This window comes from Desmodus rotundus, chromosome 5 (genome assembly GCF_022682495.2).
Source record: "Desmodus rotundus isolate HL8 chromosome 5, HLdesRot8A.1, whole genome shotgun sequence".
Lineage (NCBI taxonomy): Eukaryota > Metazoa > Chordata > Mammalia > Chiroptera > Phyllostomidae > Desmodus > Desmodus rotundus.
Genome location: NC_071391.1, coordinates 7357323 through 7371646, shown reverse-complemented (window position 1 = coordinate 7371646; position 14324 = coordinate 7357323). Strand labels below are relative to the sequence as shown.

Below are 14324 nucleotides of genomic sequence, written 5' to 3'. Positions count from 1 at the left end.
CCTGAATCTCAGCATCAGGAGGGCCATGCTGACCTTGGAAAGGTGAGGTGAAAATCTCTTCCTGGAAGCTTTCACATTTGAAGGCTGATGGCAGTCCTGGTCTGCTGTGCACATCACTGCAGTCTCTGCCCAGAACAGCATCTTGCCATCTCCCTTGGTGTGTGTTTGCAAATCTCTTTCTGCCTCTTTCCTTTAGGATACATGGGTAGGCATTTGGAGGCCACCAGGAAATTCAGAATTTCTCCCTAACTCACAACCTGCACCCATGTCACATCTGCAAAGCCCTTTGTGCCATGGTGGGTAAAAGACAGGCTCTGAGTTTAGGGAATGGATTTGCCAGAGCGTGGAGGGTAGGGCGGGTCTGCATGAGCCTACTTCAGCTCATCTACTTCCTGATGCCCAAGAGTCCACTAAGGTCTGCCCTCTCCACAGCCGAGCATCCCTCCAACATCTTGGCCTTCCTATCAGAACAGACATCATCAGAGTCCAGTCTCAGCCCTCTGCCACTGTGTCCAGGCCCCATAAACAGCCTCTGGGCCTGAGAGGCCCCAGAGGACATGAGACTCATGAGTCCACTCAGAAATGAGTGTGCTCAGGCCTATGTGACCCTCACACTTCACCTGGGGCCAAACAAACACTTCATCTTCCTCTCTCTTCTTTGCTGCCACCTTTGCTCTCCCAGATGCTAACCTTCCTTTCTGACAGATTAGGGCTTTCAGATGGGGAGACACGAGAAGACAAGAAAGGTCTCTCCCAATTGAAACTCTCTTCCTTGAAAGTGTGAAGTTTACTTTCTATACAATTGCCAGGGTGTATTGGTTCCCATTTGTGCTGGGAGGGTGAGAGGCTGGAATCCTAATATGTTCACCTTCCTGCTTTTCCCTGGATCTGGCCTGTCTTTGGATCTGCAGCAATTGGCAAAACAGCTAGAACGGCTGCAATAATTCTGGTCTGCGTCTCTCTGAGCTCTTCCATGTGTAGCAACTGCAGAATTTCAGCAGCTTCATCAACAACTGCATCTCCTGTGTCAAACGAAGGCCGTACTCCTGTAAACAACTGGCAATCAACCCTTCTGTTGTCCGCTTTGCTTTAGTAACTGCGCCTGTATCAGGTGCTCCTGGACCAAACAGCAAGTGGCCTTCAGCATTACCAGGTGATCCTGATGACTTTGAATCTGAAGGTCAGCCAGGGTCGTTATGCCAGCCTTAAAATCAGCATTATCTACATCCACAATGATGAGTGGTTCCACATTTGTAACTGCACTGTCAGCCTTTTTTGTATTTTTGGATATTGCATCCTTGTATTTCTCAGCATTATGTCCACACTTAAGTGTAACAGCTAAGTCAAGAAGCCATTCCATTGTTTCTTGTCAATCATGAATCTTGAAAGGATACCTGATACCTACGAGATACTTTTAAAAAAAACCCTGGGCCAGTCACTGCTATAGTTATTGCTTAAATTACCATCAATTCCATCTCATAATTTCTTGTTTTCTGGTCTGCAAGCCAAACACTAATGTTTCTATATTCTCTTTCATCTTTACAGATTAAGTGGGCAGGGTTATGGGAATTGAGGGCCATCACCTTGCCTCAACCCTGGCCTGGTTTCTCGCTCTGTCTCCCAGGCTTGGCCGAGAAGGCAAGGTGAGGATGAGAGAGCCAAGCAAGATCTTAATTGACACATACTCCTTTAAAACTATTCCAAGTTCTCTGGTCCAAACAGAACTTTCTCTCATGGATGTTCAGAAAGTTCATATTACAATGATCTGTTCTTCTCTTGTGATTAATAAACATTTACAGTAAAACAGAGTGTTGTGGAAAAGTTAAAAACATGACAGCAGGAAAGTGTCAGAATGGATATGGAAGACAAAGCAAGTAATTGCGACAAAAGTATATGTGATGGGGGACTAAAATGTTGGAAAATTTCAGTTTCAGGTGATAGCTAAGAATCCTCGTAATCAATGTATGTAAAAAGCTATTGTTCCAGGAACTGAAGGTAGGACCCACTCTATCTCCAGGAGACCATCAGCAGTTCCACCTTCATGCCTCAGGAGGACTGCAAGCACTGAAGACGGTATCTGAGCCCTTGTGCTCCAGGGTGAGACACCCACCACCTAGGACACAGACAGAAACCAGCACCCAGAAAACAGATGAAAGACCACAACCAAACAGCGATGAAAGAATGATGCAGCTTTCCATCAGATGAACATTTTCCATGAATTCCAATACAATCACTTATACTTTTCTCTCTTCATTGAAAGGGTCGGTGAAAATGGAAATGAAGAGGGTCTGTTAGGGTACAAACTCACACTCCTCTCAGTTCATCTGTCATCTTGAATAAAGCACCCATAAACATTCAATCCCTGCCTCTGTTATTGCTTCTGGTAGGTGACAGGCAGGACAAATGCCAGCTTTTCTGCATTCCTATATATAAAAGACTGGAATATGGAAGAAAACAAAACCATATCGGACTAAAAAATTCAGAAATGAGACAGACTGTGTTGGAATGAAAGCCACCAAAGAAATATACTAAGAAAATTTCCCACAGTGAAAACTTTGAAATGGAGTAGCTCAGTCACTTTCCACACACTTTTGTGACTTTTTGGAACATCACCCCAAACAAAAGTGATTCTTTCAAGAAGACATGTTACTGAACACTAACAAGGGTTCTGATGCACGCCGCCACCCTCTAGGTAAAGATCCAGTGGCAGAGGTTGGTGAAAATGGAAAGAGGTCACTCATTTAAAAGCTGCACAATTTTGAAAGAATGACAAGCTGCCACCTCAGAGCCTATTCCCTCTGGAACACCCAGAAAAAAAACTCGCCACAATCTGCCAGACAGAGACAAGGTGCACCCTGAGTTCCTTCTCCCATTTACAAATACCATCCTTTGGGAAACTGCAGGTGGGTGCTGCACAAACACCCAGGCCACTTGGCTTCTTTCCCCTTCGTGGTTGGGCCTCAGGCTTCTCCTAGAGTCTGGCAGTAGTCAGTGTCCTGCACACAGGACACCGCCCCTTCTTCCGTTGGCTACCAAATGGCACAGCACCTGTGCCCCATCGCACCTGCCGTCAACTCACTGGCGGGGAGGACCAGTGGAGCAGGACAGTGCAGCTCCAGTCATGGGATCAGCTGCCCCTTCCTGAACTGGGGACAGGGGATGAGTCCTGTTTCCTGGGCACATGGCTTGCAGTGCCCACTGTTCTGCAGGCACTCTGGACTCCCAACACAGTGAGCCAGGGGGAGAAAGCCCTCGTGTTTCTCCCTATCCTCTCTTTTACATCTCTGGGCTCCAAATATGGTGCCCTCCAGAGGGTTCTCATTCCCCAACCAATCCATCCTCTTCCCAAGCAAGACATGCAGGTCCTCACCTGCCACTGCCACCATGTTCTGGGAAGGAGTTGGCAGGCTATTCCCTCTGTCAATCACCATGGCCAGCCTGTGCTGACTCCAGGCAGGGCCTCCTTCTCACTGACTCTCAGCCTATGCAGAGGGAAATTGGTCACACACAGCACCAGCAGCTTCATTCACCCTTTCCACTTATGGTGTTTCCTGCAACCCAACCATCACACAGCCCCTCCTCGCTCCCACTCTAGCCAGGTCTCTTACACATCCATCTGTACCAGAAACACTAAGTCACATGCAAATATGGACAATAAAAGGTGAATCAACACAAGACTGAAAAACACGAAGTAATACTGAAAAGTTGACCTATAACTGTATACAGCTAGAATTCTTATACAGTCAGCCAGCCTTTAAGCATGAAAATAAATATATTTCAGTAATGCAAATCTTCAAAAGTTTTATCTCCAATGATCTTCCTATTTTTTAGGTGTTTTTTTTAAATTTTTATTGTTATTCAATTACAGTTGTATGCCTTTTCTCCTCATCCCTCCACCCCACCCCAGCTGAACCCACCTCCCTCCCCCACCTCCACCCTCCCCCTTGGTTTTGTCCGTGTGTCCTTTATAGTAGTTCCTGTAATCCCCTCTTCCCACTGCCCCCTCCCCCGCACTATTGTTAGATTGTTCTTAACTTCAATGTCTCTGGTTATATTTTGTTTCCTTTTTTCTTCTATTGCCTATGTTCCAGTTAAAGGTGAGATCATATGGTATTTGTCCCTCACCGCCTGGCTTATTTCACTTAGCATAATGCTCTCCAGTTTCAGCCATGCTGTTGCAAAGGGTATAAGCTCCTTCTTTCTCTCTGCTGCATAGAATTCCATTGAGTAAATATACCATAGTTTTTGGATCCACTCGTTTGCTGATGGGCACTTAGGTTGCTTCCAGTACTTGGCTATTGTAAATTGTGCTGCTATGAACATTGGGGTGCACAGATTATTTTGGATTGGTGTTTCAGGGTTCTTAGGGTATAATCCCAGCAGCAGAATTGCTGGGTCAAAGGGCAGTTCCATTTTTAGTTTTCTGAGAAAATTCCATATTGTTTTCCACAGTGGCCGCACCAGTCTGCATTCCTACCAACAATGTACTAGGGTTCCCTTTTCTCCGCATCCTCTCCAACATTTCCTTGTGGATTTGTTTATGTTGGCCACTCTGACTGGTGTGAGATGGTACCTCATTGTGGTTTTAATTTGCATCTCTCTGATGGCTAGTGATGCTGAGCATCTTTTCATATGTCTCTGGGCCCTCTCTATGTCTTCCTTGGACAAGTGTCTGTTCAAGTCCTTTGCCCATTTTTTAATTGGGTTGTTTGTCTTCCTGGAGTGGAGTCGTGTGAGTTCTTTATATATTTTGGAGATCAGGCCCTTGTCTGAGGTATCATTGGCAAATATGTTTTCCCATACTGTTGGTTCTCTTTGTAATTTGGTGCTGTTTTCTTTAGCCATGCAGAAGCTTTTTATTTTGATGAGGTCCCATTTGTTTATTCTTTCCTTTATGTCCCTTGCTTTAGGGGATGTGTCTGTGAGGATGTTGCTGCGTGGAATGTCTGAGATTTTCCTGCCAATGTTTTCCTCAAGGACTTTTATGGTGTTACAACTTATATTTAAGTCTTTTATCCATCTTGAGTTTATTTTCGTGTATGGCATAAGGTTGTGATCGAGTTCCATTTTTTTGCATGTAGCTGTCCAGATCTCCCAACACCATCTGTTGAAGAGGCTGTTTTTGCTCCATTTTATGCTTCTGCCTCCTTTGTCAAATATTAATTGACCATATAGACTTGAGTTTATTTCTGAGCTCTCTGTTCTGTTCCATTGGTCTATGTGCCTGTTTTTATGCCAGTACCAGGCTGTTTTGATTACAGTGGCCTTGTAATACAGTTTGATATCAGGTATTGTGATCCCTCCTGCTTTGTTCTTCTTTCTCAAAATTGCTGCAGCTATTCGGGGTCGCTTATGGTTCCATATGAATTTCTGAAATGTTTGTTCTATATCTGTGAAATATGTCATGGGTACTCTAGTAGGGATTGCATTGAATCTATAAATCGCTTTGTGTAGTATGGCCATTTTGATGATGTTAATTCTTCCAATCCATGAGCATGGTACATGCTTCCATTTGTTTGTGTCTTCCTTAATTTCTTTCTTCAATGTTGTGCAGTTTTCCAAGTACAGGTCTTTTACCTCCTTGGTTAGGTTTATTCCTAGGTACTTTATTTTTCTTGTTGCTATATCAAATGGGGTTTCTCCCCTGATTTCTGTTTCTGCAGTTTTGTTGTTGGTGTACAGGAATGCCTTTGATTTCTGAGTATTGACTTTGTATCCAGCTGTTTTGCCAAATTCATTTATTAGGTTGAGTAGTTTTTTGGGGGAGTCTATAGGATTTTCCATGTACACTATCATGTCATCTGCAAACAATGACAGTTTCTTTTCCTCCTTTCCAATTTGGATGCCTTTTATTGCTTTTTCTTGTCTGATTGCTGTGGCTAGGACTTCCAATACAATGTTGAATAGGAATGGTGAGAGAGGGCATCCTTGTCTTGTTCCTGATCTTAGTGGGAAAGCTCTGAGTTTTTGTCCAGTGTGTATGATGTTGGCTGTAGGTCTCTCATATATGGCCTTTATTATGTTGAGGAATGCTCCCTCTATTCCCCCTTTGCTGAGTGTTTTTATCAGAAATGGGTGCTGTATCTTATCAAATGCTTTTTCTGCATCTATTGATATGATCATGTGATTTTTGTCTTTGCAGTTATTGATGTGATGTATTATGTTTATTGATTTGTGAATATTGTACCATCCTTGCATCCCTGGGATGAATCTCACTTGGTCATGGTGGATGATCTTTTTAATGTATTGCTGGATGCAGTTTGCCAATATTTTGTTGAGAATTTTAGCGTCTATGTTCATCAGCGATATTGGCCTGAAGTTTTCTTTCTTTGTTGTGTCTTTATCTGGTTTTGGGATTAGGATGATGCTGGCTTCATAAAAAGAGTTTGGGAGTCTTCCATCAGTTTGGATTTTTTTGAATAGTCTTTGAAGGATAGGGGTTAGCTCTTCCTTTAATGCTTTGTAGAATTCTCCTGTGAAACCATCTGGTCCAGGGCTTTTGTGTGTTGGGAGTTTTTCGATGACTGCTTCAATTTCCTCTGCTGTTATTGGTCTGTTCAGGTTTTCTGCTTCTTCTTCATTCAGTTTTGGAAGATTATATTTTTCTAGAAATGTGTCCATTTCATCTAGGTTTTCAAATTTCTTAGCATACAGTTCTTCGTAGTAATTTCTTACAATCCTTTGTATTTCTGTGGTATCAGTTGTAATCTCTCTTCTTTCATTTTTAATTGTGTTTATTTGGATCCTCTCTGTTTTCTTCTTGATGAGCCTACTTAAAGGCTTGTCGATTTTGTTTATCTTTTCAAAGAACCAGCTCCTGGATTCATTGATCCTTAGAATTGTGCTTTTAGTCTCTATGTCATTTAACTCTGCTCTGATCTTGGTTATTTCCTTCCTTCTGCTTGTTCTGGGCTGTCTTTGTTGTTGTTCCTCCAGTTCTTGTAGGCGTAGGGTTAGGTTGTTTGTTTGAAATGTTTCTATCTTCTTAAGGTAGGCCTGTATTGCTATGAACTTCCCTCTCAGGACTGCCTTTGCTGTGTCCCATAGGTTTTGGGTTGTTGTGAGTTCATTTTCATTTGTCTCCAGAAAGTTTTTGATTTCTTCCCTAATCTCATTCTTGACCCATTCATTGTTTAATAGCATGCTATTCAGTCTCCATGATTTTGAGTGTTTTGGGTTTTTTCCTTTGGGTTTGGCTTCTAGTTTCAGTCCCTTGTGGTCAGAGAAAATGCTTGATATGATTTCAATTTTCTTGAATTTGTTGAGGTTTGCTTTGTGTCCTATCATGTGGTCTATCTTTGAAAAAGTTCCATGGACACTTGAAAAGAACGTGTATTTTGCTTCTTTGGGATGAAAAGCTCTCTATATATCAGTTAAGTCCATTTCCTCTGGGGTATTGTTAAGTGACACAATATCCTTGTTGATATTTTGTTTGGAAGACCTGTCCATTTTTGATAGTGGGGTGTTAAAGTCCCCTACTATAATTGTGTTGCTGTCAATATCTTTCTTGAAGTCCTCCAAGATTTTCTTAATGTATTTGGGTGCTCCTATGTTGGGTGCATATATATTTACAATGTTTATGTCTTCTTGGTGGATTCTTCCTTTGAGTATTATGAAGTGACCTTCTGGGTCTCTCTTTATGGCCCTTCTTTGGAAGTCTATTTTGTCTGATATGAGTATTGCTACCCCTGCTTATTTTTCCTGTCCGTTTGCTTGGAAAATTTGTTTCCAGCCCTTCACTTTCAGTCTGTGTAAGTCTTTTTCCTGACATGGGTCTCTTGTAGGCAGCATATGTGTGGGTCATGTTTTCTTATCCATTCAGCTATTCTATGTCTTTTGATTGGAGCATTTAATCCATTTACATTTAACGTTATTATCGATAGGTAGTTATTCATTGCCTTTTTTTCCTACCTGTGTTCCTCTGTCTTTCTCTTTTCCTTCCTTTCCTTCAAGCAGTCCCTTTAGCATCTCTTGCAGAGCTGGTTTGGTGGAGCTGTATTCTTTTAGACTTCTTTTGTCTTGGAAACTCTTTATTTGGCCTTCTATCTTGATTGAGAGCCTTGCTGGGTAAAGCAGTCTTGGTTGCAGGCCTCTGTTTCTCATTACTTGGAATATTTTTTGCCATTCTCTTCTGGCTTGGAGCGTTTCCATTGAGAAGTCAGTTGCTAACCTATTGGTGCTCCCTTGTATGTTACTTCCTTTTTCTCCCTTGCTGCCTTTAAGATTCTCTCTTTGTCTTGGAGATTTGCCATTTTAATTATGATGTGTCTTGCAGTGGGTCTCTTTGGGTTCCTCTTGCTTGGGACTCTCTGTGTTTCCTGGAGTTGGGTGACTTTTTCTCTCCTCAGATTAGGGAAATTTTCCATCATTACTTTTTCCAACAGGTTTTCTATCCCTTGCTCTTCTTCTTCTCCTTCTGGTATTCCTATTATACGGGTATTGTTACGTTTCATGTTGTCCTGCATTTCCCTTATTGCCTCTTCATTCTTTCTGAGCCTGTTTTCCTTTTCTTGCTCTTTCTGGGTGTTTTTTTCTACTTTGTCCTCCAGCTCGCTTGTCCGATCCTCTGCTTCATCACGTCTGCTTTTCATTCCTTCTACTGTGTTCTTCAATTCAGATATTGTATTCTTCATTTCCTCTTGGCCCTTGTTGATAGTTTCTATTTCCTTTTTCATGTTGATATAGTTTGCAGTGAGTTCATTGTAGTTTCCCTGTAGTTTCTGGTAGTTCTCTTTGAGCTCAGAGAGCTCAGTGAGCTTCCTGATGACCATTGCTTTGAAATCAGTATCTGATAGTTGACTTACCTCTTTTTCAGTTAGCATTCTTTCTGAGGCTTCCTCCTTTCCTTTCATTTTGGAATTGTTTCTTTGTCTTCCCATTGTTTGTGAGACTCTTCTTGTTAGCCTCTGCTTCTTAAATTGATCTATTCTGACTCCCTGGGTTTATGGTATGAACTTCTATGGTAGAATGCCAATGGGATTCAGTGGTGCTGTCTCCTTAATCTCCTGTGCTCACTGGTCTTGAGCTGATGTTTATGGGTGTAACACAGTCTTATTCTGGTCTTTTCAGCACTCCAGGTTTTCTTGTCTCACCTGTGGGAAAAAGAGGAATGGGGGCAAAAAAAATAAAAAAGAACAGAAGGAGGGGAAAAGGGAATAGAAAAGGAAAGGAAGGAAGGGAGTAGGAATAAAGAAAGATCGGAGGCAAGATAAGAAGGAATTTTAACAAAAATTAAAACAAAGGAATAAATAAAAGAAGGCAGGAAGAAGGAATAAAAAAGGTAAAGGATGGAAGGAAGAAGGAATAAAAAAAGAAATAAGGACAGAAAGGAAGAAGGAATTCAGGGGGAAAGAAGGAAAGAAAAAAGGAAAAAAAAAAAAAAAAAAGGTCTTCTGCTGGCTTTAAACTGGTCAGGTTAGTTCTGCTGGTCTTCCTGTCTGTGGAACAGGAGGGGGTGGTTGGAAGGATTGGTTTCACTTTTCTCCCTTCCTGAGCCACACTCTTCGCTGTTGTTCAGCCTTCAGTCTAGTTCCTCCGAGTCCTTCTGCTCCCCACTAGGCCTTTAGTTCACCAGCTGTGCTGTCCTTGAGTTGCACCAATTAGGGGCAACTCACATTCCACCTTCTTGCTCTTTGCTGTCTCAGATGCTAGGGGCTCTCAGTGCTGCTATGGGGTAGTTCAGCCCCCTACTGGGTCGATTCTTTCCGGGGAATGCAGTCTCTCCTAGCCCTGCAGCTCCCCTCTGCTGGGCGTTCTGCCTTCCTCCTAGAGAGCCAGTAGGAGGCCCTGCAGGGTTCTGTGCGAAGGGGCTAGGTAGGAGTTTTTCAGAACCGGTGCTTTTGGGTGTGTTCTCCTGCAGGCAGCCAGGCCATTGACCAGGTTGTGTGGCCGATCTCCGCTTGGGACTTGGGTTGGCTGCCAATCCCCCGCTTTGGGTCTGTGCACAGGGGCAGCCAGCCACTGATCCGATTCCGCGCCCACCCAGGCGCTTTTTGTCTGTGCGCCCAGGCAGCCGGGCCGCTTATCAGGGCGCCCGCCCACCCGGGGATTCAGGTGTGGGCCCCAGGCCACTGATTGGGATACGCACCCACTGGGGCATTTTGGGTCTGGCGCCCAGGCAGCCAGGCCGCTTATCGGGGCACGCGCTCACCCGGAGTTTTAGTTGTGGGCCCCCAGGCCCCTAATCTGGGCCTGTGGCAGCCGGGCTTCAGGTGAGCTCCAGGGCTGCTTTTCCGCATTCACAGTCCAGGGGCGGAGGGGGGAGGGGCGCCAGAGGCCTAGGCTGCTACGGAGAGTTCTCTAAGTAGCTACTACGTGCCTCTATTTTCTTTTCCTTTTTGAGAAATTCTTCCTATTCAAGGCCCCCTGGTCCAAAGAAGCCCCTGGCTGCTCACACAGCCCAGCCTGGCTCTCTCCCAAGAATCCTGCAGCAGACCCTATGCCCGGCCGGGGGCTTCAGCCGCCCTGGTCCCCACGCTGGTCCCCACGCTGGTCCCAGGGATCTTATTGTCCTTAAGCACTCTTCTTACCGTCTGATCTTTCAATGTCCTCTATCTTTGGTCTCCGATCTTCATATATGCTGGAATACTGTTGGCTATTCACTCTGCTCCTCAGATCAGCTAGGTATTTCACTGGCGTTGAGGGGAAGTGGACTCCACTCCCACCTATCTTGCCTCCATCTTCCCTTGAGAATCTCCAATGATCTTCCTCTCAGAAGGCAAGAGAGAATGTGCTCTACAAAAAGACCTAGATGAGGAACGATGAGGCATGCAATCCGGTCAGCCCAGGACAGAACATGGGTGTTTATAATGAGTCCACAGATAGGAGAATAAAATATTCGCACCCTCAATGCCAGGAGACACAGTGAAAGAAGGTGCAGGAAAGGCCGGCACAGCAGGTGTGGACCAGATTACAGAGGCATCCAGTGCTTCTCATTGGAATTTTTTTCTCAATATTTCCATTCAGGAACAACATTCCTACTTCATTATCTTTACAATAAAAATGTTGAAAGTGACAGGAAGTTTAACACAGAAATGGCAAGGAAGGACAAGATTGAAATTTGTGGAGATAAATTGGGCAAAGGGGGTTAAGAGTCTGCACATCATCTCAGGTCAACCTGGAATCTACGCTGCACCACACTTGCTGTATTTTGTTACAAGGACATCAGGGCAGAAGACCCTTGTTGTTCTTTTTTTTATGATTGCCTGGAGTATGATTGATAAGGAATATGGCAAGAAAGAATACCTTTGAACTGGCTAAATAACTCATGTATTTGTCTGTCGTATATTGGGTATGGTGCCAGGCCGTGAAAATCCAAGAGTAGATGAGACAGACCCAGGGATGACTCTGATGGGATTTGTGGTGCAGGAGGGTGGGTGCAAAGAAGAGAATGGTGTTGAACATGTCAGAGGACAAGTGGTAACTGATGGGAAGAAAATGAAACAGGTTGAGGTGATACAATGGGAAGTCTGGGTAAGGGATGGGTTCAAGTACTCATTTCCTACAGCTTCCCTAGTAAACTACTACAAGCTGGGGAGCTTAAAACAACAGGAATTGTTCGTCTCATACTTATGTCATTGACCATAGGTATTGACAGGGATGTGGAATCAGTCGGCAGTTCAGCTCCAGACACTATCTGTCCACAGCTTGTCCACAGAGGCCCCCTCGCACTCCTCATCTTTTGCCACAAAGTCAATGGAGATTTCTCCATCACTGGGAGTCTCCACCATGGCTTTACTGCCATTGGAGTTGAAGAAGCTCATTGTAGTGGAATCCCTGAGCATCGCTGGTTCTTTAGCAGCACACCTGCTCTCACCCACTTGATGCCAATAGCACACCACCCACCCTGTCAAGACACCAAGACATCGCTGGCCATGGACAAATGTCCACAGCGGTGGGTGCAACGAGGGAGAAGATGCACCCCAACAGAGAACTGCGATTCTAGCAGAGTGGAAATGCATTTTTAGATCTCCCATATTCTCTGTTAATGCCCCAAAGGGCCAGAAGGGCACACTCTGGATACCCACGGTTAGCAAGAAACTGTGAGCATGAGCAGAGGGAAAATGAGTAACTGAACAGAGAAGACTTGGTGTAGAAATCTAATGAACCTGAGGATGTCATTAGCAAGTGGGGATTAAATATTAACCACACATTTTGTCAAGTTGTGTAAAGTTCAGGGTTTGGGTGACTGTGCCAAGGAGAATAACTACAGGTGACACCTGATCCTGAATCAGCTTCCAAATCCGGCTCATTGTCCCCACTCATTGGATGGATCTGGGTTAAGTTGGATCAAGTGAATGTTCTCTTCTGGGGAACAGAAGGGCTGAGGTGTTCTAGTCCCTGCATGTCAGGGCTCCAACCTCTTCTCTCCTCACCTGGCCCTGCCTGTGGTAGCTGATCCACAGCTCTCTCCAGAAACACAAAGAACAACGTGGCAGTAGCACCAGGATGTTAGGCTCATGCCCAGGCTTAGGGTTGGGTGGGAGTCTTGCCTTTATTCAAGTTTCTATTTTAAATGAGCTTCTCTTTCTAACAACACCCCAAAATAATACACGTTATGTAATAAGAAAATTCTTTGTAGAATCTCAAAATGTGTCCCGAAAACCAGATATATAACAACTAATTAGGTGCCTCCAGTGTCACCTTTGCCACACAAAGTGCAGAAGAGCACAAGTCATGCCCTCTAGGAGCTTCACAGAGAGAGGAGAGCCACAATGTCAGGTCCCACTCACGAGGAGAAAGGTGCCCACACAGGGCCATGGGGTTTTGGAAAAGAGATCCCCCGACAATCAAGGCCACAACACTAAGAGGAAATAGGCAGTCCCTGATGTGGCATCGAGAAAACATGAGGTGTTTTAACCTTAAGGGACTCAGGCAAGGACAGTGGAGGAGAAGACTTCAGGTGCAGATGTAGCCTCAGCAGAAAATGTTGCGGCATGCACAGAGATGTACCTGGAGTCCACAAGGGCAGTTGTGCAAGTCAAGGTCACAAGAGTCCACCTGACTCATAAAGAGAAGGCCTGCAGAGGTCAGACTAAGGTGGTCAATAGTGATCAGAGTTCTCTCCATGGCCAGAACACCTGGCTCTTAGGGGGCTCTACCACCCACTAGGTGTGTTCCATTGGTCAGGTTGCTTGGCCCCTCCATCCCACCTTGTACAACTGGGGGGAAATGATATGCCTTCCTCAGAGGTCGGAAACCACACATCTCCCTTTGCTCATCAGAGGCCTGGTCTGTGCCACTGTCCTGGCATTCCATCCATTCTGTTATCTCTTCTACCATCTGTAGTGCCCTCAGTTTTGCCAATAAATCTTCATTACTCTGCCCAATGGGTTGTTGTGAAGAGTAAAATTGGTGGTCACAAGGCCTGGCATCGAGTAATTACTCTTTAATGGCCTCCCATCTGTGATTTACTAAATCTCGAAGTATGTGGCACAGGTAGGAGCTACATTCTGAGAAAATTAACAGGCCACCAACAGGTAGAGTATGTTCAAAAGCAATGTGTAAATGACGCCTCAATAAAACTCTTCAAGAAAGACTCAAGCAAATATCAAGTAAGAATGGATCGAATAAAGGGCTTCTTTTAAACTGTGGTGATTTTCCTCCCAATGGAACAAGAATATCTCTAGATTTGTAGAAAATGTAAAGTAGCAGCAAGTTTCAGTGGTGTCTAGAGGTGTGAAAAGTCCTCCACAAGGGATTAGAACAACTTCCTCAATGTTACAAATTAATCTCTGGCAATGATGTGGAGGCAGTGCCTGCCCTGTGCTCAGTCCCTGTGTTAGGACTTCCCTTCTGTAACTCACTCTGGCCTCACAACAACCCCAGAACCATTCTCACTGTATAAGGAGACCCAGCTGAGACAGCCCCACAGCAGCATTGGCCTGAGGCTTGGCAGGCACCTGGTCTAGGAGTGGACAGGGAACTGTGATCAGTAAACATCTCTTTGCTCTCAAGACGTCTCCTAGACCAGGGATATTCCTTAAGGTTCTGACCAGGGAAAGTACTACCCCACCCAACTTCTAGACAGTGGCTCCATCAATAGGTTAGAGAGGTTCCTGTCCAAAGACCACCCTGGAGGCTAATGTTAGCCGTGAAATTAAGGGGCAGAACCAGGCTTACAGAATGAGTGAAAAAGAAAAGCATGAAGTATCTTGTGCCCAAAGACTGTGGGGTTGATTTGTAGGAACTACTTACAAGGAACAAAAGTCAGATATCATCTCATCTTCAGAACGCTTTCATAGGCTTGGGACCAATGCATAAATCACTATGGAAAAATAACTTTCGGTTCATGATATTACTTTTATTCAGCCTGGCATGACCTC

General features: G+C 44.5%; 1 pseudogene; it reads right to left on the bottom strand.

The window, feature by feature from the left end:
* Positions 1-864: 864 nt before the first annotated feature.
* Positions 865-11762, bottom strand: LOC128780820 (RNA transcription, translation and transport factor protein pseudogene; annotated as a pseudogene).
* Positions 11763-14324: the final 2562 nt, after the last annotated feature.